At 42.3% G+C, this 24,232-nt stretch overlaps 1 non-coding gene across 1 annotated transcript; it reads left to right on the plus strand.

The window, feature by feature from the left end:
- Positions 1 to 2,628: 2,628 nt before the first annotated feature.
- TRNAC-GCA (transfer RNA cysteine (anticodon GCA)) lies at positions 2,629 to 2,700 on the plus strand. The gene has a single exon. It is a non-coding gene; the product is annotated as a tRNA-Cys (tRNA).
- Positions 2,701 to 24,232: the final 21,532 nt, after the last annotated feature.

Below are 24,232 nucleotides of genomic sequence, written 5' to 3' on the forward strand. Positions count from 1 at the left end.
TGGGGATGAGAAAAAAAAAAAGAGATAATAGTGAAGACAGTACAAACAAGATTGCCAACATTCCCAAGACAACACAAGACGATCTCCACACAGCTAAAATATACTGACACGTTTGTGTAAGAATTGCCATGATGAATAAAACACATAAAAACACAAGATCTTAAATTTTGAGTGTTTGTATGGCTTAATACGTCACCCCATAATTTCCTTTAAAAGTCTAAACACAAAAAATGAAAAAGGTGACTCGGGTTAACGGCTCAAGACAACCGTGCCAAGTCTGAAGTGAAGTGTTGAAAAAATATGAAAAAATAACGGAATAAGGCCAAACTGAAAAGGCATTTAGAAGAAAAAAAAAAAAAAAAAACGGGGGAAAAAAGCAGCACTCCACACTTCGGCGTAAAAAAAAAAAAAAAAAAAAAAAAAGAGAGAGAGAGAGAGAGAGAGAGAGAGAGAGAGAGAGAGACAGAGAGACAGAGAGAGAGAGAGAGAGAGAGAGAGAGGGCAGAAGTAAAGGCTCTGAAAAAAATGAAAACAAGGAATGGAAGAAAATGAAAATGAAGACGATGAAAAAGGTAATAACGATGCCGACAAAAATCTCAAACAAAAACTTGCATTAAAAAAAAAAAAAGATGATAAACCTACTAGGCCTACCAATCGCAATGAGGATAAAGTCCAACTACCCTAATTAAGAGTTCACTAGACAAAACACGGTAATTGCAAACTTCATTATGCTAGAACAATTAAAATGCTAATACGAGGAGACTTGAACCGTAAGAGAGAGAGAGAGATGAGTGATGAACCGCAGGCCAGTTACCATGGTAGTCTCTCTCTCTCTCTAACATTATTTGAAAAACTGTTATCTTCCCTTTTAATTCTCGATTCTTCATTTCCCTTATATTCATCCTCCGTTCCCCACATCATCTCCTTTTTCTACCCGTCCTCTCTGAATACTTCTCGATTTCTCTCCTCCTCTTCCTCTTCACCTCAGTTTCCTTCCCCTCCCTAGTTTCTCCATTTTCCTTGCTTTCTCTTCCTTCTTTATGTCTCGTTTCTTAATTTTCCTTTGTCGTATTCTCCTTCCTCTGCACTTCCAGCTTCCCTCTTCGTCTATCTTTTTATATCTCCCACTTCCTACAACTCCTCCGCTTCTTCCTCCTCCTCCTCCTCCATCTCCTCCTCCTCCTCCCATAATCTTGTACTCTTTAAATGTCGGACAGATGGAGTGGTTTGGGGCCTTTAATTAAATACCCCTCGGGTCAAATTGGACTCGGCCATTTAAAGTTGTGGAAAGTATCTGCATATATTCCGGACACTGGGTGAAGGAAGGAGAGGAAGGAGGGGGGAGAGGCAGACAGTAGAGGTAAGAGACAGAGATATGGGCAGAGGTAGTGATACAGTACAGTGAGAGAATGAGAGATGGACAAACAAATACTTGAAAGATAAGAGTGACAGAAAGCAGACAGACTGACAGACAAAGGTAAACAAATATTGATAGACAGCTAGACTAATAGATAGATAGACAAACAGAGAGATAAGGGGGGTAAAATGAACAATACAAGGGGACTGTAAGCGTAAGTGACAAGGAAAGCGTCTCTCTCTCTCTCTCTCTCTCTCTCTCTCTCTCTCTCTCTCTCTCTCTCTCAAGACAGCAAACATCAACAAGTACTGAAGACAACAGGAGTAAACAAAGCCTTGGAACAGCGATTATCGTTTGAATATTTAATGCAAAGTCCACATAGTGTACTCTTGCTTCTAAAAGACCATTTGTGTGTATGAGGCAAAAAACAATGACTTTCGGGCAATTTGGTATTCCCTTTTATTACCCTCTCTTCCTGAAACTTTCTTTTACATTTATACACATGCTGACACGCACACGCAGACACGCACTTCAAGCACTAAACACACACACACACACACATAATATCTTTCCCTTCCTCTCTGACGCTTCCCCTCCTCTTTGCTTCTCCCCACCGATTTTTCAACTTCTGCCTTCTTCATTCACCACCTCCTCCTCCCCTTGCTGAATCCTCTTTTTTATACCTCCACGCTCAGGCTTTCGCTTCCTTATCCCCCCCTCCTCTCTCTCTCTCTCATTAACTTTTTTTCATTCTTTCTTACATAACTCCCTCTGGTCGTCTCCCTCCTTTCTTAACACTTTTCCCTTTCCTTCCAATCATTACTCTTTTACTTTACTTTGTTCCACCCACTCTCCTTTATTTCTACTCCTCTGGTCTTCCTCATAATCAGAGTTCCCCAATTTCTCTTCCCATTCTTTTCCATCTTTCCTTTCTCCTCTCCTCTCATCTGCTCTGTTCTCTCTTGTTCATTTCCTCTTCCTGTTTTCATCACTACATTTTTCTCATTTCTTTTCTCCTTCGTCCTCCTCTTCCTTCCTATCTACTCTCACTTCCTTGAATCCACCTAATTCTTCTCTCGCCTCCTCTCTCATTTATTCACTTTGCTCTGGTCTCAATCTTTTTCATCTTAATCCCCCTCTTTCTCTCTCTCTCTCCTTTTCATCTATCCAACTTTCCTCTCTTACCTTTTTTCTTTTTTTTTTCATTCACTCACTTTGCGTCTCTCCCTCTCTCTCTATCTCTCTCTCTCTGTGTCTATCTCCCTTGTGATGGGGGTGTAGCTCAGTGGTAGAGCATTCGACTGCAGATCGAGAGGTCCCTGGTTCAATCCCGGGCGCCCCCTGGTGAAGATTTTTACTTTGATTCTTAGCTTCCCTTTAGGGTTTAGAGGGTGTGGAAGAGAGCTTTCTGTTGTGCTATCCATTTCTCTTACTTCTGTGACTGAGTTTTCTTTAACTGTGTCGTCTGTGTAACTGTGCATCTCTCTCTCTCTCTCTCTCCTTCTCTCTCTCTCTTCATATGCAGTGATCCTCTCCGCACTTTCCTCTCATCCATTCCTCTTCAATTATCCTCCAGCCTCTTCATCCATTTTCACTTTCTCTTACTGTTCTCCTCTCCCCTCCCCCACTACTTTTACTGCCTTATGTAACATCTTCCTTCTCAAGTCCGCTCCTCATCCATTGCCCTCCTCTCCTTATCCACTCCCCTCTTCCTTCATTCCGCCTCATCCATTTTCAAATTTCTTAACCCCATCCTTCTCCTTAAACTCTCCTCTTCCTCTCCCCCTTTCCCTCGTCCTCCACTCGTCCTCAGCATCACCCATTTCCATCTTACTTTTCTTCAAACTCTCCTCTTCTTTTTTCTCTTCTCACCTGTTCCCTCTTCCTCAAACCCTTCACATCATCTGTTTTCCCCTTCCTTCTCTTCAAACACGCCTCTTGCTCCTGTTCCTCTCAACCACTCCTCCTCCTCCACTACCCCGCCTCATCTACCTCCACCTTCCTTCGCTCTTCCTCTCCTCTCCTCTCTTCTTCCTCTGAGTAATTCGCTTCAAAGTGCATCGGGTATTTACCACTGAGCCCAAAATTGCACTGCGAAAATCCGGGGTGAGTTTTTGAAGTGTTTGAAATTGCTTGTCGGGCGAGGTGACAACGTTTGGCGAGAGCTGAGAGGAGCAGGAGGATGAGATGGAGGTTGTAGGAGACTGTGAGAGGAGGCTGGATGTTGTAAAAGGTTGTGAGGGGAGGCTGGAGGTTGTGAGGGGTTGGGGCAGGTGCAAGGGGGTTGGAAAAATGCGGTAATGAATGTGATGGAGGTTGGGAGGAACTGCCGAGCTGAGAGGAGCGAGGGAGGAGGAGGTTGAGAGGGGGTTGTGTGGCGTTACGGGAAATTACGGGGGGGGGGGGGGTTATTGTGATGAGGATTTGTTATATGTGCCAGAAAGCTGAAGAAGTTGCTATGCTGGATAAAACGGAGGTTGTATGTAGTTACTTAAGACGGTAGGAAGAAGTCAGAGGTTGATGGACACTGTGAAATGGAAACTGGAAGGTTTGTGGCATGCTCTCATCTCCTCCCCAGTTTTGTGTGGTTGAGGTAAATTATTAGAGTCTGTAAGAGGCTGAGAAAGGAGTGAAACACCAGGGATGAAGAGACAGAAAGGACGTTTGATGAAAATTTGATAACCTTAGGAAAGAGTTGCATTTTGCACAATGTTTACATGTCTGTAAGATGACCTCGTTTAAGGTGTATTCTTGTTACCTCCAAATGATTTTTCACCGTATGGGAAACCTTTCTCGACGAAGGAGATAATGGAGGCTCTTGTTATAATCGTTTCAGGTCGAAAAGAAAAAAACTCCAATTCTAAACAAAACAATATCAGTAAAATGAAGAAAAAATCAGTTCTTCGGTTTGAAAAGAAAAAAACTCTTCAAATCTGAGTTAAATAATCTGGAAATAACACCAATAAAAAACAAATCGGTCACTATTTGTTAGCGTCATAGGCAAGGAATGTTTACGAGAAGACGACTGACAAGGGCTGCGAGGGACAAACTGAGCGGTGTCAACTACAGTATCATGCCATTAGAAGAGACTGAATGACGATTTCATAGGAGACGAGGATCATGAATGAGCTGTGAAGGTCGCAAGCGTTATTTCTGTACCGTACGCAATTCCGGCACAGCGAGCAAGACTTACTTCTACTTAGGATGATCACACTAACTACATTTAATCCCAACCTTACCTAATCGTCCCTAATCAAATCTAACCAGACCTAATCTAAGCCAACGTGCCGTAATCTCATCACAATTAACCTAAACTAACCAAACCTAATCTAGTCGAGAATAACCTGGCAAAAACTAGACTATCCTGGCTAAGACAAAAACTGCCCAACTTCTAGCTCGGAAATTTGCGTCCAGGAAGCAGTTAAAACGTGATGGGAAAACTTGACGTGCCTGGGCGTGTGAAGAGATTGCTTGCTGAAATATTTTTGTTTTCCTGCCTTATACCACTATATTCACGATCACTAAATATTACACAGTACACGGGTGCGGGAAGCAGTGGAATTATACCTGAAAATTAATTCGTGTGAGTAATTAATGATTCTTAATGGAAAGCATGGGATAATTACTTAAAACTTTTTCACCAGTTAAGGTATAAAGTCTTCAACTTCCGAACGAAAATCCTGAACATATAATGTTAAAACATTTTTTTTAATTAAAGCACATAAATATAGCCATAAATTTCATATAAGCTTACCTGTTATTCACACACACACACGCTCGCACATACGCACACGAGGGTCCCCCACACCCCACACACATCCACTCCCTCACCTATCCCCCCAAACACCAACACGACTTCATCAACTCACATCCCTTCCTATAAAAGTTTTCAATCAATATATACCTATTCGTTCCAGCAGCAAACATTCATTCAGTAACTGCCTCGGTATCAGGCTGATTGCTCCTGTGCATGATCCAAGTCCTCCATCAAATGTTTACATTCCGATTGCACTAAATACCTAGCAACTAAAAATATATATATGTGTTTTCTCCATACGACTGGAATGTAAAGCGTTCTTCAACCTATTTAAGTCATAAATTCTTCCCAACTTCACTGGTGTACCTTTTCAGCTTCATGGTAATATTTTTCACATTAGTAATCCGCCTCATGGAAGTCTTATGTATCTTCATTAAGCGACAAGCAGACGAGAAGCGCCCAGCCCTCAGCACGGGCGATAATTACAGAAACATTTGCCTAACACACACGAAGCAAAACAGGGTCGGGGTAAGGAGAGAAAGATTGCCCCAGCAGCATGTGAGAAATTACAGGCGGGAGGGAGATGAGGCTGGGGTGAAGAAAGGGGATAGCGGGAAAACTGGGGAGAGAAGAGGATGATGATAAAAGGAGGAGAATGAAGAGGGGGAAGGAATTGAAAAGGGAAATAGGTTTTAAGAGGAAGAAATTATTAAAGAGGGAGGGAAAACTGAAAAGAGAGGTGATACAGGGAAGCAATAAATTGGAAAGATATAAAATGAAGATGAAGAGGGGGGAGATACAAGTTGGGGAGATAGTCATGGGAATAAATGGAAGCGAAAGAAACAATAGGAGGAACGGGTATGTTAACAGAGAGCGATGATGGCAGGAAAAACGAAGAGGTTGAAACATACCGAGGAAAAAGGAGGACGATGACAGAGAAAGAACGCTGGGGAAGTTGAGGAAACGGACGATTAAGGGGAAAGTGAAAGCAGAGAATGAAAGACAAAGACAAAAGAGAAAACCGAGAGGATAGGGGGAAGGAAGTGATATAATGATCGAAGCGGAAGGAAGTGGAGGGAGAGAGAACTGAGGAGAAAAGAGGAGGTAACGACAATGGAGATGAGGACGGGAGGAAGAAACAAAATGAGATCAGTCAAGGAGGAAAAAGGCGGTGAGATGACATGGAAAGAAAGCAGGGGAAAGAGGTGAAGAGTTACCGATATCTGAGGACTGGGAGATCTCGAAGACAGAGAGAGAGAGAGAGAGAGAGAGAGAGAGAGAGAGAGAGAGAGAAGATAAATGGAAAGAAACAAAAAGTAAAATGATGATGGAGCATGACAAGGGACCAGTGAAGTGAATTTCCAACCAGCAAAACGATCAGGGTGAATGATGAAGCAAAGACAGAGAACGGGGATGGTAAGGAAGCAGGGAAAGGTGACAAGGATACGAGAACAGCACACACAAATGTAAGACGAGAGGATAACTGCACTATACTGAGGGTTCCATATTCGTCGTCGTTGTCTTCGTCGTCCTGTCCTTTTTACGCACCTAAGGCTGGGCTTAGATAGCGTCCAAAAACAAGGACAGAGTACAAAAGCGGAAGAATTGTCAAAAGCATATCCAGAGAAAATATTCAGATCAATATCCATATACCATTCAAGCCCTGGAATCCTGGCCCCACCTCACAGACCTAACCATCTGGATTTTTCTTTACAGACGTGCTACACCTACACCTCTCTGCTCTATAGTACGAGCACACGACGAAGAATGCAGGATAATCAGCGAAGTGATAGGTGAGGGACGACATGTACATTGGTAGGATGCTATTAGCTGATGGAGAGATACTAGGGCTGAGAATGGAAATAATTAAGAGTAAAAAACTGTTTGAATAAGGTACAAAGGTGACAACATTCTGCAGACGAAAGAGGTGCGGAAAAAAAAAAAAAAAAAAAAAAAAAAAAAAATGATTGGATGAGGTGCAAAAAAAAAAAAAGGGGGGGGGGCAACTAAAAACCTAAATGAAAAATGAAAGGCCAACTGAAACCCTAAATGAAAAATGAAAAGCAAGGAAGGCAATGGATGACTGAAACCACGAAAATGACGGAAGGGGAAGAAAGATGAAACCCTGGAGACGAGACCGAAGAAGGGCGGAAGAGAGGAAGAGGGGAAGGAAGAGATGCGAAAGGATCATGATTTACGAGGTGGTCCGTGAACTGGGCAGGAGAATGAAAAGCTTAGCATAAATCATATTACAAAGTTTGCGGGGTACCGGGAGTAAAGACAGTGAAGAACTAGTTAAACTTGAGCAAGATTAATGTGCTAGTGGCGGTGAGGGAGACTGGTGGTGAAAGCCGAATGCGGTGGTGATGGTGACGGCGAAAGGTGAGAGTGGGTGATGGTGTGGTGGTGAAAGCGGAAGGTGGGTGATGGTGTAGTGGTGACAGGTGAGGGTGGGTGGTGGTGGCGGTGATGGATGTGGTGTGACCCATGCATTAAGCAGTGACTTGGCACCGTAGGCGAGTGAACTTTATTCGCCTTCCAGCATCTCTTCCACGGAGATCTGTTCTACATACAACGCAATATTCTCTTAGATTTCACCTAAGTCTTCATTATCGACAAAGTTTACAAAGAGAAGATAAAATTAGCCGGCAATACGAAAATATACACAAAAGGTGCTTCGATTTCACTTAAGTCATGATTAGCGACACAGCTAACATAAATAAATGATAATATTAGCGTATACCCCCCCCCCCCAAAAAAAAAGGAAAAGTCTTAGGCTGGTGACAGTGCGGCCCTACGCTCGGCATGAAGACCGGTATGTGATGAAGGGAAATGAACTGTGATGAAGGGAAATGAACTGTGATGAAAGGAAACGAACTGTGATGAGAACAAGCGCTGAAACGCTGGAGAGTGCGATGTATTGGTAATGAGGAGCAAACAAGCAGTGGATCGGGCAGTGCTGTGTGTTGTGTGCTTAGGAATGGTGATGAGGTGCAGCGAGTGTTGGCGTGGAGCTTGTGTTATTTTGGAATGAGTGTTGAAGGACGGAGAAGTGAGTGAAGTGCAGAGAGTAAATGGTGGAGAGAGAGAGAGAGAGAGAGAGAGTGTTGTGGTGGTGGTGAGAGAGAGAGACTGGTGGAGGGGGAGAGTGTGGTGGGGTGAGAAGAAGATCGGTGGAGAGTGACGCTAAAGGGGAGCTTGAAATTAAGGGATGGCAAGCGGCGACAAGATACGATGAGAAGTTGCCTAAGTTGGGGAGAAGTGATAAGAAAGAATGAAAGCGATTTATAACAGTTCGACGGGTGAAGGTGACACTGGCAAAAAAAATAAAAAAAAATGTATGGAAGTGATGAAATGGGTTCCAGAAAATGGCATATGCAGAAAAACTACGAATTATACACAAGGCAAATGCAAACATGAAACAGACGATAGGAAGAACATAAGTTATAAAAAAAAAAAGTGTAAGGACGAAAAAAGCACCAAAAAATAGCGCTACAGCAAGTCTTAGAAGCCACGCGTATAATAAAGGATTGAAAAAAAAAATACAAAATTCGTGTAACACAATGGCATGACAATAAAAAAAAAAAAATAGAAAGTATGGAGAAAATGCCCCCCTCAAATATATATATATATATATATATATATATATATATATATATATATATATATATATATATATATATATATAAAACGAAGGAAAAGCACAATATAGGCAGCAAGAAATGGCGTACCAAGTCGTTAAATCATGTATATAAAGGTTTATGTAGAAAAAGAGAGAAAAAAAAATAAAGAACAACAAGCCTCTGACCAGAAATGTTGCTCCAAATGGTTAAAGGAATATGTTTAAAAGGATATACGTAAAAAAATTAAGAAAATCCATAAAACAGCATATAGGAGAGTCAAACAGATCGTATGTAAGCAGATATGAGGGAAAATATTACAAAGAAACTCGTAAAGGATCTATAATCTATCCTTTTATTCTACTAGCGACAAAGAACACAAGCGCCATCTATCATCCTTGTCCAAAAGGCCATACGCATAAAAAGATATATAAAGAGGAAACACTATACACGAAAAAGAATAGTGTCAAGGACGACCTTTATCCTTTTCCTGTGCTGGTGGCGAGAAGAACAAGGACACTATCTACAAGCCAAGCCGAAACATATATATTGGAAGATATGACTGTGGAGAAAATACGAAGAAAAAAATGATAAACTGAAGCAAAAGAAACAGAACAAGCACTCTGATCTTTTATTCTACTGGCGACAGAGAAAGAATATGGCCCCAACTGCCACCCTTGTTAAAAAAAAAAAAAATGTTAAAAGTTACACGTGGAGAAAATTTAAAGAGTGAACAAAAAGATGTAAAGGACAAACAGAGCATGGCATATATCCTTTACCCTGTTAGCGTGAGAGAGAGAGAGAGAGAGAGAGAGAGAGAGAGAGAAACACATCTACCAGCCTAGTCAGAGAATAAACACGTAAGGTATATAAACGCAGAAAAAACAAGAAAAAAAGGATGAAACGAAATACAAACTAAACTAGGCCTCCGTCCTTTACTCTACTGGCGACAAAGGGCGGGAACACAGGCGCCACCTACCGTCCATGAAGCCTCACTACAAACACGGTGCCTATGAAACAAGGGGGGGCAAATACAATTAGGCTACGTAATGCATTAAAGCGTCTAGTAATTTGACATCACGGAGAGTTTTCGAGAGCTAAGCCTTTTGTAACTTTTCCCTTTGTAGTCTGGAATAATGCATACACACTCGCACAGACTTAAATGGGAGTACTTAACACACACACACACACACACACACACACACCTTGTCCAGGATTTGCAGGTCGAGAGGAAGTTTGTATTGCAGATGGGATGCCGCTTTGGGATACGGAAGGATGCCCGGGAGATGAGATGCTGCTTTGAGAGACGAGGTGATGTTTTGGGAGATGGGATGCTGTTTTGGGAGATGGGATGCCGTTCTGGGAGATAAGGTGATATTTTGGGAGACAGGATGCTGTTTTGGGAGACGGGATGCTGTTTTGGGAGATGGGATGCTCCCAAACGATTTATGTCAGCTAAAAGAAAGTCATGAGAGTCTGGGTGTTAAAAAAAAAGGAAAATGAAAAATATACACAACAGCCTCAGAGCAAAGCAAGGCTGGGTCCGTGAGAGTGGATGGGAGGTCAGGGTAATTCATTTAGCAGCTGAGTGTGGAGGCATCGATTTCAGAGGCAGAGCACGAAGAAGACAAAGAGTAAAAGACTAAAGGATTAAAGTGGGCTGACGAAAAAGGAAAAGGAAGAAGGAAGTTATAAAAGACTAATAGATTAATGTGGGTATGGGATAAAGGAAAGGGAAGACAAAAATGAAAGACTAGTTGATAAAGGAGATTCGTGAAGAAAAAAAAAAAAAAAAAAAAAGTGAAAGAACAAAAGGCTAAAGCGAACGGAGGAAAAAGGACAGGACGAAAGACTAACTGACAGAGGTAAATGAATAAAGGAAAAGGGAAAACAAAAACTGTAAGACTAAAAGGTTAAAGTAAGTGGAGGACAAAGAAAAGGGATGACAAACGAAATGGAGGGACGGGCTGAGGAAGATGGAAGAGGAAGAGAAGGCGAGAATGAGTGGAAGAATTAAAGAAAATGACCAGGGTGAATAAATAACAGGAAAAGGTAAGTGCAAGAAAAAAAAAAAAGGGGGGGGGGAGGAAGACAAATGATGAAAGACAAGGTAAAATGGAATGGAGGAGGTTAGGGAAAGACGGGAATGAGTGACTTATCTACAATGGTGAGTGACGAGAAAATATGAGGGAAGGCAGAGAGAGAAAGTGAGCTTAAGAAAGAGGGACAACGTACACTTGAACGAAGAACTGAAAGACAAAGTTGAACAGATGAATAGGCAAAGAAGTTGAAAGAGCGAAACAGTAAGACGTTATGACAGGTGAAGGAAGAGGGCAAATAAAAATAAAGGACTAAGAAGGAATAGGCAAGCGAATAAAGAACAAAAAGGCGAAAGTAAAGAGTTGTGCAAGGAGGAAAGAAGAAAAATGTGGAAAAAAAAAAGGCAAAGGTGAATGGAAGTAGAAGGGAAATGGTGTCAGAAAAAATGGAACAGATGACAAAGGAAGATAACAGGTAACGACGAGTGGAAGAGAAAAACAAGGATGGACTAAACGAAAAACAGATGTGGAGGAGGGGGAGAAATGAACATAAGTGGACTAAAATATAAGGCCAGTGAAGAATAAAGATGAAAAAAATTAATGAAAAAAACAAAAAAACAGGAAACTGAAGGTCTAAAACGTAAAAGTGAGCAGCTGGCGAGGGAAAGGGAAGACATGGGATACGGGTGAACGAAAAAATAAGGAAAGTGTAGAAAAAACAAATGGATGAAAACAGATGGAAAATGCATAAACTAAAAGTGAATATTTTTCATCCTCCTACTGCCGTCTTCCAGTCTCTCATTTTTCCACTACTTTATCATCTCAATATTCCTCTTTCGTCGTTTCTTCCCTTCCCTTCTACTGCCTTTTCATTTCCGTCCTTTCCTACTGACCTGTATTCTTCCTTCCATTGCTTTATGTTTCTGATCTTTACTCTTTCCTTTTCTTTACTTTTCCCTTTTCCATCATTTTTTCTTCTGCCCATTTCTCTCTTCTCCCTCCATCTACCACCGCACTCATTGTATATCACTCATTCTTTCTCCTTCTAAACTCATTCTTCGTTCCCTTTTCTATCGCCCTTTTCTCTTCCTCTTTTCCTATGTTCTTAATTCTTCCCTCTTCTAGCCCCTTACTCTACCACCCTTTTCAATGCCCCTTCTCTCCTCCCCTTTCTATTCCCTTCTCCCTTGTTTATCGTCCTATTTTCTTCACTTCTCCCTATCGTCCTACTATATTCCCTTCTCCATTTTCTAGTACCCTATTCTCTTTTCGTTCTTCTATAATTCTATTCTCTTCTCCCTTTCCTATTCTTTCCTTCCTCCCATTTTAGCGTCCTATTCTCTTAACGTCACTTTTCTATCGCCTTATTTTCTTCCCTTCTCGCTTTTCTATCGCCCTATTCGCTTCCTTTCACTCTTTTCTATCACCCTATTCTCTTCCCTTCTCCCTTTTCTATAGCCCTATTCTCTTCCCTTCTCCCTTTTCTATAGCCCTATTCTCTTCCCTTCTCCCTTCTCCACCGCCCTATTCTCCCTCCTTCCCTTTTCCGGATAGCAACAGACCTTATGATTCCTTTCCCCTCCTTTGTCTTCAGGATTTTGATATATCGTGGAGGAGCTTCCCTCACTTCTCATGCTCCCTACTCTCCTTCTCCCTATCTTTTCCTCCTCCCTTTCCCTTTCCTTTTCTCCCTCTCTCTTTACTTTCCTCCTCCCTCACTCTTTCCCCTAATCCTCCTCCCTCCCATCCTCCTTTTTCTTTATATTTCCTTTTCCTCCCATCATCCTCCCACCTTCCGTCTCTCATTTCCCCCCTTTACGTACATTTCCCGTCCACCAAATCACTTTCCTCTTTTCTCCTCTCTTTTTCCCCTTTTCCTCTTTCCCCTCTCTATTTCCCCTTTTCCTCTCTTTCCCCTCTCATTTCCCTTTTTCCTCTCTTTTTCCCCTTTTCCTCTCTCTCTCCTCTCCTTTTATCCTCTCTTTGCCCTCTCTTGTTCTCCTCTCTCTCTCTCTCCTCTACCAAACCCCTTCCCTTCTCTCTGCCACCATTTCCGTTTATAAGCTCGGTTTAATAAAGTGTGAAAATGCAAAGAGGAGGAGAGGAAAATGAAAAAGGAAGAGAGGGTGAAGGACAGACAGGAAGGAGGGAGGGAAAAAGGGAGAAGAGGAGGAGGTGGAGGAGGAAGATAAAAGAAAACAAAGCGAGAGAAGAGAGGGAGAGAAAGTGTAAGAGTGAGAGACTGGAGAGAAAGACGAGACAGGAAGTACAAAATATGGAGGAAATAGAAAATATGATGAAGGTGAAGAAAAAAGGAAGTGAAGTATCGAGGTGTGTGTGTGTGTGTGTGTGTGTGTGTGTGTGTGTGTGTGTGTAGCGAGACAGACTACGAAGGGAAACGAAAAGAATGAGTGTGTAGAGTAAGTGTAAAGAATGAGCTTAGGAGTGAAGAGAATGAGTGTGAAGGCAGTGGGAACTGAAAGAGTCGAGATAAAATGTGAATAGGGGTAATATGAGATGAGATGGTGTTCAAAGACGAGACTGAATAATCGGAAGATAAAAAGAACAAAGAATGGAAAAACTGGAGGAAGAAAGGAAACAAAAATGGAAAGGAAAGGAAGAGGAAAGAATAGAGGAAGGAAGCAAGGAAGGAAGGAAGGAGGAAAGAATAGAGGAAGGAAGGAAGGAAGGACTGAATGGAAAGAGGAAAGGAGGAAGGAAGGACTGAATGGAAGAAAGAAGACGAAAGGAAGGAAGGAAGGAAGAAAGAAAGAAGACGAAAGGAAGGAAGGAAGGAAGAAAGGAAGGAAGGACTACATGAAAGGAGGAACGAAGGAAAGAACGACAAAAGAAATGTGAACGATAAAAGAAAGGAATAGAAGGAAAGGATAGACTGACTGGGAGAATAGGTCGATGATAAGCTGAAAGAAGAAGATAGAAATATGGGACCTACAAGTGGCTGGTAAGGCGAAGAAGAAGGGAGATGAGTGGAGGACCAAGAGATAAGACTGAAGAAGGGAGAAGGGGTATGATGAAACTATGAAAGTGGATGGTTAATATGAATTGGGGAAACTTACGGTGGACATAAAATCAGAAAGTGCAAGGAAAAAGGGAGATAAGACCAGTGCAGAGGAATGGGCACAGATTCAAGAGGTGAGGGGAGAGAAGACAAGAAATGGGAACCCACGCCTGTACTTTAACTCTCCCCTCCCTCATCTTAACCCCCTACTCCCACCCCTTATCTTTATACCTTGGCAGAGAATTGAGGCCCATGTTTGCACCTTCACTCTCCATCTCATTCTCCTCTTCTCTTCTTTCGTGTTCCTTTTGTAGAATTCAGGGCATGGTTTACGGTTTTCCTTTAATCATGTTTATTTTCACCGACGCGGATGTGCCCAAGAAAGAATTTGTTTTGAATTCCTGCTCCTCGTTCTTTTCTTCCTCCCTTTTTCTTCCACCCGTCTCTCTCCAACACCTTTTTCTTTTCTTTTTTTCTTTTAATCCATAACTCCCTATCAGTCTTCACTATCCTCCACTGTTTTGAAGGTCCCCGTTCTCCTTTCACTACTCTTCACCTTCTCTCTCTCCCTGGCCAGTCTCTCCTTCCCAACTCTCTTTTATCCTGACATTCTCTCCATCTCCCCGTTTCTCCTTGTCCCTTCCCTCCCACACTCTTTCCCTACCCATTACCCTCCTGGTTCCCTCTCCCTTCTCCCTTCCTACGTCTCTCTCTCTCTCTCTCTCTCTCTCTCTCTCTCTCTCTCTCTCTCTCTCTCTCTCTCCGTGAGTATATATGGGACACAATCAATGACAACACAGGCGGAGTAGGGGAGTGGGTGGGTGGAAAATATTAGCACTGTCTCTTTCTCCTCGGGTTTCCATTACAGTGTGTGGCTGAGAAAGACTAGGGGAGGGAAAGACGGAGGGAGAGAAGGAGGAAGAAAGAGGGGTGTAGGGAGGAAGGGAGAATGAGTTCAAGAAATGGGGAAAAAGGAAAGAAGGAATTAAAGAAGGGGGTGAGAGAATGTGGAAGAAAGACAGGGGGTTGAGGAGAAAGAGGAAAGGGGAAAATGAGGGGGAGAAATGACTGACGGAGGGGAGTGGGAGGGGGGGCGGAAGAGGAGTACAGGAAGGAAGGGATGGAGGCGTGAGATGAGGGGGAAGAAATTACGATACAAAACCGTATGATGCAGACAATGCAGATGAAGAACCGACGAGGGGAAGGAATAGGAGAGGTCTGTAGCCTTGCAGGAGGCAGGTAGCTTGGACGGTAAATAGGTAAGCAATTAGGAAAGCCGGAACGTACATAGGTAGGCAAGCAATTCGGAGAGAATGTTGGCATATAGGTAGATAAACATGTATGTCAAGAACGCAAACAGGGAGAAGAGAGGGAGAGAGGAGGGTTATAACTGGCAAGTAAAAAGTTATAGTGAATAACTATTTTCAGTCTGCTGTCAATGAATATATATACTGAGAAAATGCATGCCAATATGCACACATCAAGAGGAATGGAGAGAAATGTATGAGATCAATGTATATATAGGTAGAGACATGAGTGAAGAAATTAGGTAAATGTATAATCTGGTGAAATCATACAGCTAAGATGCAGGAATGGTTCAATGTCGAGATTAATTCACTGGGAAGATAAGTAAACAGATCAATAAAGAAATGTAATGCAGATGTATAATCAACATAATTATAGGTGGCAGAGATCGATGCATATATGGGTAAAGAAATAAATGTAGAAATATGATTATTACTGTAGATGGGCTGAGAGATAGAGATGAATGTACAAAAAGGTTTAATGTTAACTTTTGAAAGAGAGAGAGGAACACAACGGAATGCATATAAATAAAATGGACATACAGATGGGCAAGAGAGATGGATGGGGCTAGAGACGGGTATATGTACTGAAGGGAGATGGGTGAGCAGAGCAGATGGATGAGGAGGGTGGATAGAGTGTGCCTACAGCTGTCAAGGAAACCTCCATCCATCACCATCACCTCAACTACTCCCCTCTCCTCCCTACCCTTCTCTCTCCCCATCTTCCTCCTCTTTCTCACATCACCAACTATCCCTCACACACCCCACTCCTCCCCACCCTACTCTTTCCCTCTCTTCCTCCTCTCTCTCACAGTACCTAACTTTGTCTTGACACTACCGTAACTATTTTACTTCCCTCTCAGTATTTCTTCATCACTTATTTCCTCCCTTCTTACATCCCATTTATCCTACCCATTCCCTCTTCCTCCTACCTTTACCTACCGATTATCCCCTATCTTCTTCCCTTTCCTCTATCAGTTTCCTTCTCCTCATCACGTCACCTCTCCCTCCCCTTTCCTTCCTTTCCTCAACTAATCCCTCCTTCTCTACATGTCTTTACACTTTTTGGTTCCTCCCCCTCTGCTACCAATCTATTCCTCGCTCTGTTCCTCCCTTTCCTCCCTACCGTCCTTTCTCCTACCCATCCTCCCCCCTTCCTTTCCCCACTTGGACAATTTTGTTATATTTCCATTCTCAGTCTACTCAATGATCTTTCCTACTCTCTCATCGTTCGTCAGTCTCCCCAGCCAATCTCCCCACCATCATTCCCAGAAGCGAGATTGATAATTTAGCCAGTCTTACTAGATTCTCAGAAGCTAGCTCTTATCTTCATAAATCTAACTCTAAAACTCCACAGTATATTATGGAAACTAATTTACAATGTTACTATTAAGATGATTTTCCAGCTTCACCAAATTTAAAGTATAATTTGTCAGGGATATTTTAAGTTCTATTTCGAAACATATTTACTAAGTGTTAAAGTAAGCACTGGCTCATACTCACCTTCAGCCTTTCTTCTCTCCTTCCTCCGAATCATTTTTCATTTCTCGTCGATCGTCTCCTTCCCACTAGTATTCTTCTCACCAAACATTTTCCCTATTTCCCTCTCGATTACACATCCTTTCGTATTCTTCTCACAAACATTCTCCTTATTTCCTTGTCGATTACCCATCCTTTCCTTCTTCCCACCATTTCCCGTCTTTCTTCCTCCGTTTTCCTTTCCCCCGTTTCATCACTTCATCTTCAGAAACTTTTTCTTCCCCATATTAGTTCGACTTTCCGCCATCATCAGAATTGCGAGTAAAAATTCGGAGTGCCCTGGATACACTGAAGTCCCCTCTCTCTCTCTCTCTCCACACTTTTATCTTCTACTCGTATCAATTATTTACTTTACTACTTTTCAATGATGCCCTTTGTTTCTTCTCTCTGATAATTTTTCACCTCTTTCATCCTGCCCTTTTCCACTATTTTTTTTCTCTCTTGTGTCTCCCTTGTCTCCCAGCCATTTTTCCTTTCCCATCAGCCAGTCGTCATCTCCATTCAAACCTTTTTTTTTATCCTATCCTTTTCCACTGTTTCCCATCCCCCCCCCCCTATCTTGCCGTCACCTTTCCTTTCCCATGCAGCAAACGTCATCTTCTTTCAAACTCTTTTCATCCCTTCTCTCATCATTCATCTTTCCATCCATTCATCCTTTCTCTTCTCGACCATTCCATTTTTTTCTGCCTGTTCCTTCTCGTCGCTATATCTTCTATTTCAAAACAATTATTTTTTCCCCTTCCCCGTCTCTGAACTTCGTCCTTTCCATGTACTTTTATATTCCAACCGTCTACTTTCATCTATCATCCATCCCCTTTTTTTCATTCCATCTCCTCCCCACCACTTTTTATATTAGTTCCTTCTTCCTGCTTTAGCTTTTATTTCACATCAAATATTTTTCTTCCCTTCGTTCTTTCCATCAACTTTACGCTATCATCCCTCCTTTCTCTCATCCTATCTTCCTTCCATCATTCTCTTTCAACCTCACCCTGCTTACTTTCCCCCAGTTCAAATTTTCTTTCTCAACTAACAACTCTCCCCGATTTTTTCAACTCAAGTCGTTCCCACTTCTTAGCGAGCATTTTATTTTTTTTAATTCTATCCTTTATCCATTATTCCATTTAATTCTTCTACTGTCTAACTTCTCGCTAATTCACCCCATTATTTTTTATCAATCTCCCCCTTCCCATTTTTCTAAGCTCAAGCCTTTTCCATTTCATCATCATCGTTCTTCTCGTCTTTCATCTTATCCTTATTTTTCCTTCAGTATTTCCTGTCTTTCTTTTTTCTCCCTCTGCTTCATGCGTTACTCCTTAATCGTGTTCCTCTTTCCATTTCTTTCAATTTTAACCTTTCCATCCTCTCACCTTCCGTTCTTCATTTCTTTCGTCCTTCTCTCTTCCCATCGGCCATTTTCCACTCTGCTTCACATTTTTAACCATCTCTGCTCCCAGTACAAGAATCACTTTATTCGTATATTTATGTCTGTCCTATGAATTTCCTTATCTTTGGATGCTCTCCCACTCACGAGAAAGAATATCATAGCAGCAGCAAAAAACAAACCCTTTTCATCGTCGTCTTTGCGTCTCAATCTTCCTATTTGTACTACGATCTCCTCCCCAGAAAAAAAAATAAATAAAACAGTCCTAGTCTTCTTTCCTTCTCTAGTTTCCTTGTTTATCCGCCGATAACCCCCCCCCCCAAAAAAAAAAAAAAAAAAAAATCACACAAAAACTATATATTTCTTTTCTCACCTCAGTATTGATACACACGACACAGCCCCACCCACCATACTTCCAGACAGCCAATCACAGTCCCCCTTTTCGCAGGCGTAATCTTTTCAATATAATGACATTTTTTTTTTTTTAACCATCATTCAATCTGATGCAAGATATGACAGTCTCTCTTTACCTCACGTATCTATTTCCATCCCTTTCCCTATCTCCTCCCTCTTCCGTCTTCTTTGATCTTCCTTCTTTTTCTTCCCTCTTTCGTCTCCGTTCCCTCCCTATCCTCTTTTCCCTCATTTCGTTTCCTTTCCCTTCTCTTCCCTGTCCCTTCTCCCTTTTGTTATTTCGGTTTTACTTCTCTTCTCGTCGCTTTATTTCCTCCCCCGCCTTAATCTCTCTCCATCCTATTCCCCACCCCCCCGCTCCTGTCTTTCCCTTTCCACTTCCTCCACTTCCCTCTCGTCCCCACTATCTTTCCTGTTTTTCCCTTCGTTTTTCTCTCCTCCTTCCCTTTCATTTTTTACCTTTTTTACATTCTCCTTTCTATTTCATCTTTCACCTTCTTTCTTTCTTGTTTCCTCCGTCCTCCCTTCTCTTTGCTTCACTTCCTTCCCTCTATCCCTCCCCTTTCTCTTCCCCGTCCCCTCTCTTTCCCCTACCATCGTTCCCACTCTACCCAGACAAGAGTGCGTTTTTGTGTCCAGCTAAATTTGTTGTTCTATGAATATTGAATTATAATCCCGCCAGGCTGTTAGCTTCCGATAGAGATCATTTAAATACAGTGCAGCTTCAATAAAACTGAAAATGAACCACCGTGCTTACGTACGTACTGTACAGGCACACACACACACACACACACACACACACACACACACACACACACACGATGCCACTATGACCTCCCGACACTTTTCCTGTTTCTCTGGCCACCAAAACCTACACACTGAACAAGGGAGGAGCGTCGCGAGGAACACACTGAACTTTTATGTTATTTCTAAACTGGCACGGTACTGCAGACACAACGAAACTACAATGGCGTCTGAGGTGGGCACAGTCCTTGAAAACTGAAGTACTCATAGTTTTGGCATGTTCAGGAAGTATAACAATGGAAAAGCGAAGAAAGCAGTCGTCGTTTATACAATTCTCGAATACGCTGACAAATGGTTTCAGTGTTTTGCAAAATAAAGTATCTATGTAAATAAATAAACAGATAAGTAAATAAATACCTAAATAAACAGATCAAGAGGCATACAGATAGATAAAGAGATAGATAGGTAGGTAGACAGTTATTACAAAGTTTGCAAGAAATGTAAATACTCATACCACTTTATAATACAATACACCTTTAATAAAACAATATACAGTAAATTACGTTAAGGCCCACTTTATCAGCCGCTTTCCTCGCATACCAACACACACACACACACACACACAAAGGATTTCATCTCAATATGGCATTCATATATATTTTTTTCTTTCAATGTATGATTGCCAGTGAATGAATATATGGTTCATTTCACTGGAATTCAATAAGTTTCCCGTACTAGTGTTTTACAGTCTGAGTTATGGATACTACCCACACGATTCAGAGTATAGTAGCGTGAAACATTATTATTATTACTACTACTACTATAAATATCACAGTTAAACACAGCCATGTCTACTAAATCCTCTAAATATCCAGATTTACATATATTCACCTTGCATACATTAACACTTGTATATACACAAGTAAAATAGGCTAAGTTATCTTCTCACTCCCTGATCCCTCCCACACTTGATCTTTCTTCTCCATTCTATTCCTCTCACTCTGTGCCACTATCTTCAATCTCGCTCGTTTATTTCCATCTCTCACCCTCTCCCTCAGTTAACCTCGCCATCCCTCCCCCATTAATCTTCTCTCTCCTTCCACTTCACCTTCATCTACCCATCTCTCCCTATCCACTTCAATCTATCTCGCTTTACTTCCGTTTCCTCTTCTGTTTCCCTTTCTTTCTACTTCCAGTCTCTGTTTCTCCAGTTCCCTTCCTTTTTCTTTCCTTCTTCTTTGTCTCTCTACATTTCTCCACTTTCTTTTGTCACTTCGTTTAACTTTTCCTGTATTCTTCCATATACTTTGCCTCTCTATTTTTCCGCTTTGCTATCACTCCACTTTCTTGGCTTCTCTCACCCTGCATTTCACCCTCCCTCCATCTCCATCCACCTCGCCATTTCTACCTTTCACTGTATCACTCCACTCTTTTCCACTACTCCATCTCGCACACTCCTCATCTCGCAATCACCTTCCACCACCGCCCTCACCACCACCATTTCTCTCCTCATTCCACACTCCTCCCAGCACCCCATCCCTCCACCAATCTCCACCACCACCTCCACTTCCCTCGCCTCTCCTTATTCCACACTTCTCTCATCACCCAATCCCTCCACCTTCCTCCACCACGGCCCCCAACCTCCTCGCTGCCCCTCTCCTTCTTCCACATTACTCACGCATAATCAGGCTCGCATTAAGGCCACAATCTCCACTTACCACCACTCCCGGCTATTGAAAACCCTCAGTCTAGTCGGCCTGTGACGAGAGACGCAGGCTGAAGATGAACGTAATTTTGAAGGTTTGAAAGTCATTTACAGCTTGACCGATGTAAGGAATCAAATTACCTGCTTTTTACTTTGTGACACTCGATTGTTTTTGAAAGGCTGAGATTAATTATAAGGTATGTCAGGTAAATGACTTTCTATTCTTGTCTCCAACTCACGGAATAGTTAAGGGAATTACAACCTACTCTATTCTAATAAACAGCCTCGAAAGGATCAATAAACGTGTTGTTGTCTGCTCTTCTTCCTCCTTTGTCACCAAGGATACTTAATGTCTAACTGAGAATAATTTGTTTGAAGGCATTGCTATGATAACCGAAACAATACTCTGCATTTAAGTGTGTTTCTAAGTTAAGATGACTGAAGCAAGAGATGTGCATGTAAGTGTCTTCTCTAAGTTAAGATGACTGAAACAACAGATCCGCCTTGGTGTGTCTTCTAAGTTGAATGGGCTAAGAAAAGGAGAGAGGAAATACTAAGAAGGCATTCCAGACAACTCTAATGATGATGATGAGGGCGGATGTCAACCATAAGTCTGTATATGTTCTGAAATACCTGTACAACTACCTTAGCCTGTGCCCCAACACCTCGTCAGGAGTTATATTGGAGTAAATATCAGATATCCTTTGCATCTGTAGCATGGATGTGACAGGAACAGGGTATAGGAGTGTACTGGAAGCGTGTTCATGGTGTTTTCCTTTCACTCCTCCTCGTCATACTACTCCTTTCCTCTCCTCTCCCTCTCCCGAGTTTTCCTCTCTCTCCTCCTTCCTCCGTTTCCCTTCCCTCATTTCCTCTACCTCCTCACCTTTCTCTTTCACCTCCACCTGCCTCCTCTTCCTCCCCTCTTTCCTGTTACTCATTTCCCTCTTTTCCATCTACCTTCGTTATCTCTCTTCTTCCTCCTCCTCTTCCTCTTCCAGATTACCAACCCCTTCCCGCCCACCCCCTCTCCGCCTCCAAGCCTCCTAATTTTCATAAAGCATTTTTGTCTCGCCTTGTGTCTCTCTCCAATATAACAGATGTAAAGAACTGGGGGAAGGGAAGACGGGGAAGGGATGGAGATGAGGAAGAAAGGAGAGGAAGGGAGAGGGGAAAGAGGAATGGGGAGAAGGGGCGTGAGAAGGGAGGAGGGGAGAAAGTGAGTTGGAAAAAGGAAAGAGCGAGAGGGAAAAGAGTAGGAAAAGAAAATGGGGGAAAGGAGGAGAGACGAAGGGGAAGGGGGAGAGGAGTGAGAGAGGAGAGGGGAAAGGATTTTAGACAGGAGAGAGGTTAAGGAGAGGAGATGGACTGAAATGTAGGGAAAACAGAGGAAGAGAGAGAGAGATAATGAGTAGTTAAGACAGGGGAAGGGAAAAGAGGAGGAAGAAAAGAGGAGGAGGAGTGAGTGCGTGAGGAAGGGAAAGACAGTGAGTAATCGAGAGACAGTGAGAGGGGTAAAGAAGAATTGGGAAGGGGAGAGGGGGAAAAGGTGAGAGAGAAATGGTGGGGACAAGGGGGAAGGAGGTAAAAATCAAGGAGTAAATGGATGTAAATGGGAGAGAGACAAGAAGAAGGAGAGGAGGGAGGTGGGAGGGAGATGATGGAAGAAGAGAGGGAAGGAGGGAGGATAGACGGAGGGTGAAAGGGGGGCAAAGAGAAAACAAACATGCTGAAAGAAAGGCTTAAAAACACAAATCTCCAAAATCAGAAAAGAAAAACAAGTGTTTGTATTAATTAAGGAATCTGAGGAAGACAGATATGAAGAGAATAAGATGAAGAGAATGAAGAGTAGAAGGGAAAAACGTAATATTGGAGAGAGAGAGAGAGAGAGAGAGAGAGAGAGAGAGAATAAGAGGAGGGAGACAGACACACAGGAGAGATAAGAGAGAAAGAATAATGGAACTAAGAAAATACGATGAAAATCACAAGGACGAAAGAACCAGGAAGTGTGTGCAGGAGAGTTATCAAAGGTAGTGTGGAGTTTAATGAGGTATGCGCTGAGTTGGAAATGAGAGAGAATAATTTCGTGGAGAGACGGGGGGGAAGGGGGAGGGGGGGAAGGATAAGGTGCATTTGTGGTCAGTAATTTCATAACACTGTGTCAAAGAACTATATAAAAACCGCTTGAACCTCTCTAACTTGAGGAGGAGGAGGAGATGTTGTTGTTGCAGCCCCAGGTTCATGTAAGTGTGATCCCAGTGGACTCCATGCTGAAGCTGTCTCCCTCCTGCACCCCACCATCCTCCTGTCGGGGGATAGTGTGGGAGTGAGGGACGTTTGTATAACTGTGCAGCTCCACTACTCCGTTATATTGGTGCCACCAATTGAAGGCGTCCCCTCTTCAGCAACGAACAATAATGAGGATTTCTCAGTGGGGGAAAGAGGTGGCAAAATTCAGTCGTGATTAACCCATTCTGTCCGATGATGTATTTATTATTTCATTTCTGTTCCCACCAGACGCTTTAATTCACCACATCAAACATCGCAACAGTGAAGGGGGTTAATGAAGGCTTTGTAAAATCCCTTCATCTCGAAAAGTCTCTCCTGAGCTGAATATAATTGTTTGGATTTAACTAGAACTAGAAAGTACTCAGAGCGCGCAAACTTCCGCCAATGCAGTTAAAATGAATCCCGATCCGGATCCGTGGAGATACTGTATGGAATACGTAGGCTGCAGATCCATCCCCAACTTTAATCAATCGTTCCTTGACCCATCGCCCACTCTTTCACAAAATTTTATTGAAATTCAACGAGAACTTTTGGAGATATTATACACAGGATCCGGATCCGGATCCTGCCCAAAATTTAATAACTTCTTTTTTTGACCCATGGCCCATCTTCCACCTAATTTCATTTAAATTCACTGAGAACTTTTGGAGATATCGTCTGGACAAACAGACAGACAGGCAAACATAAGTGAATACATAACCTCCGCCAACTTCGTTGGCGGAGGTAACTAAAACACAGGCTGTCAGACCAAGCAGCCAACAGTGTCTTTATACTGACGCGAAATAATGTCAAAACCAACAGTGATCTTACAAAACTACACTCTGTGCACTGTAACTATGAGAAAAACCGTCACCTTTCCATCCTCAACACTGAGCTGTTGCAAGATGACTGCACCAGAACATGGTGTTAGTCACGAAAAAGTGCTGTGGAACGGATGCAGGGCCGTATATAATGTCTTGTTCTGATATTTAACTACGGGAAATGAGCTGCAAAGGGACGAAAACCTTTGCCGAGTTAAAGTGAATGAACTTAAAATCAAAGTAATTAGGTGGGGTAATAGCTTT

The sequence above is a fragment of the Coenobita brevimanus genome, chromosome 18 (genome assembly GCF_032717465.1).
Source record: "Coenobita brevimanus isolate Jiangsu-jjx chromosome 18, ASM3271746v2, whole genome shotgun sequence".
Classification (NCBI taxonomy): Eukaryota; Metazoa; Arthropoda; class Malacostraca; order Decapoda; family Coenobitidae; genus Coenobita; species Coenobita brevimanus.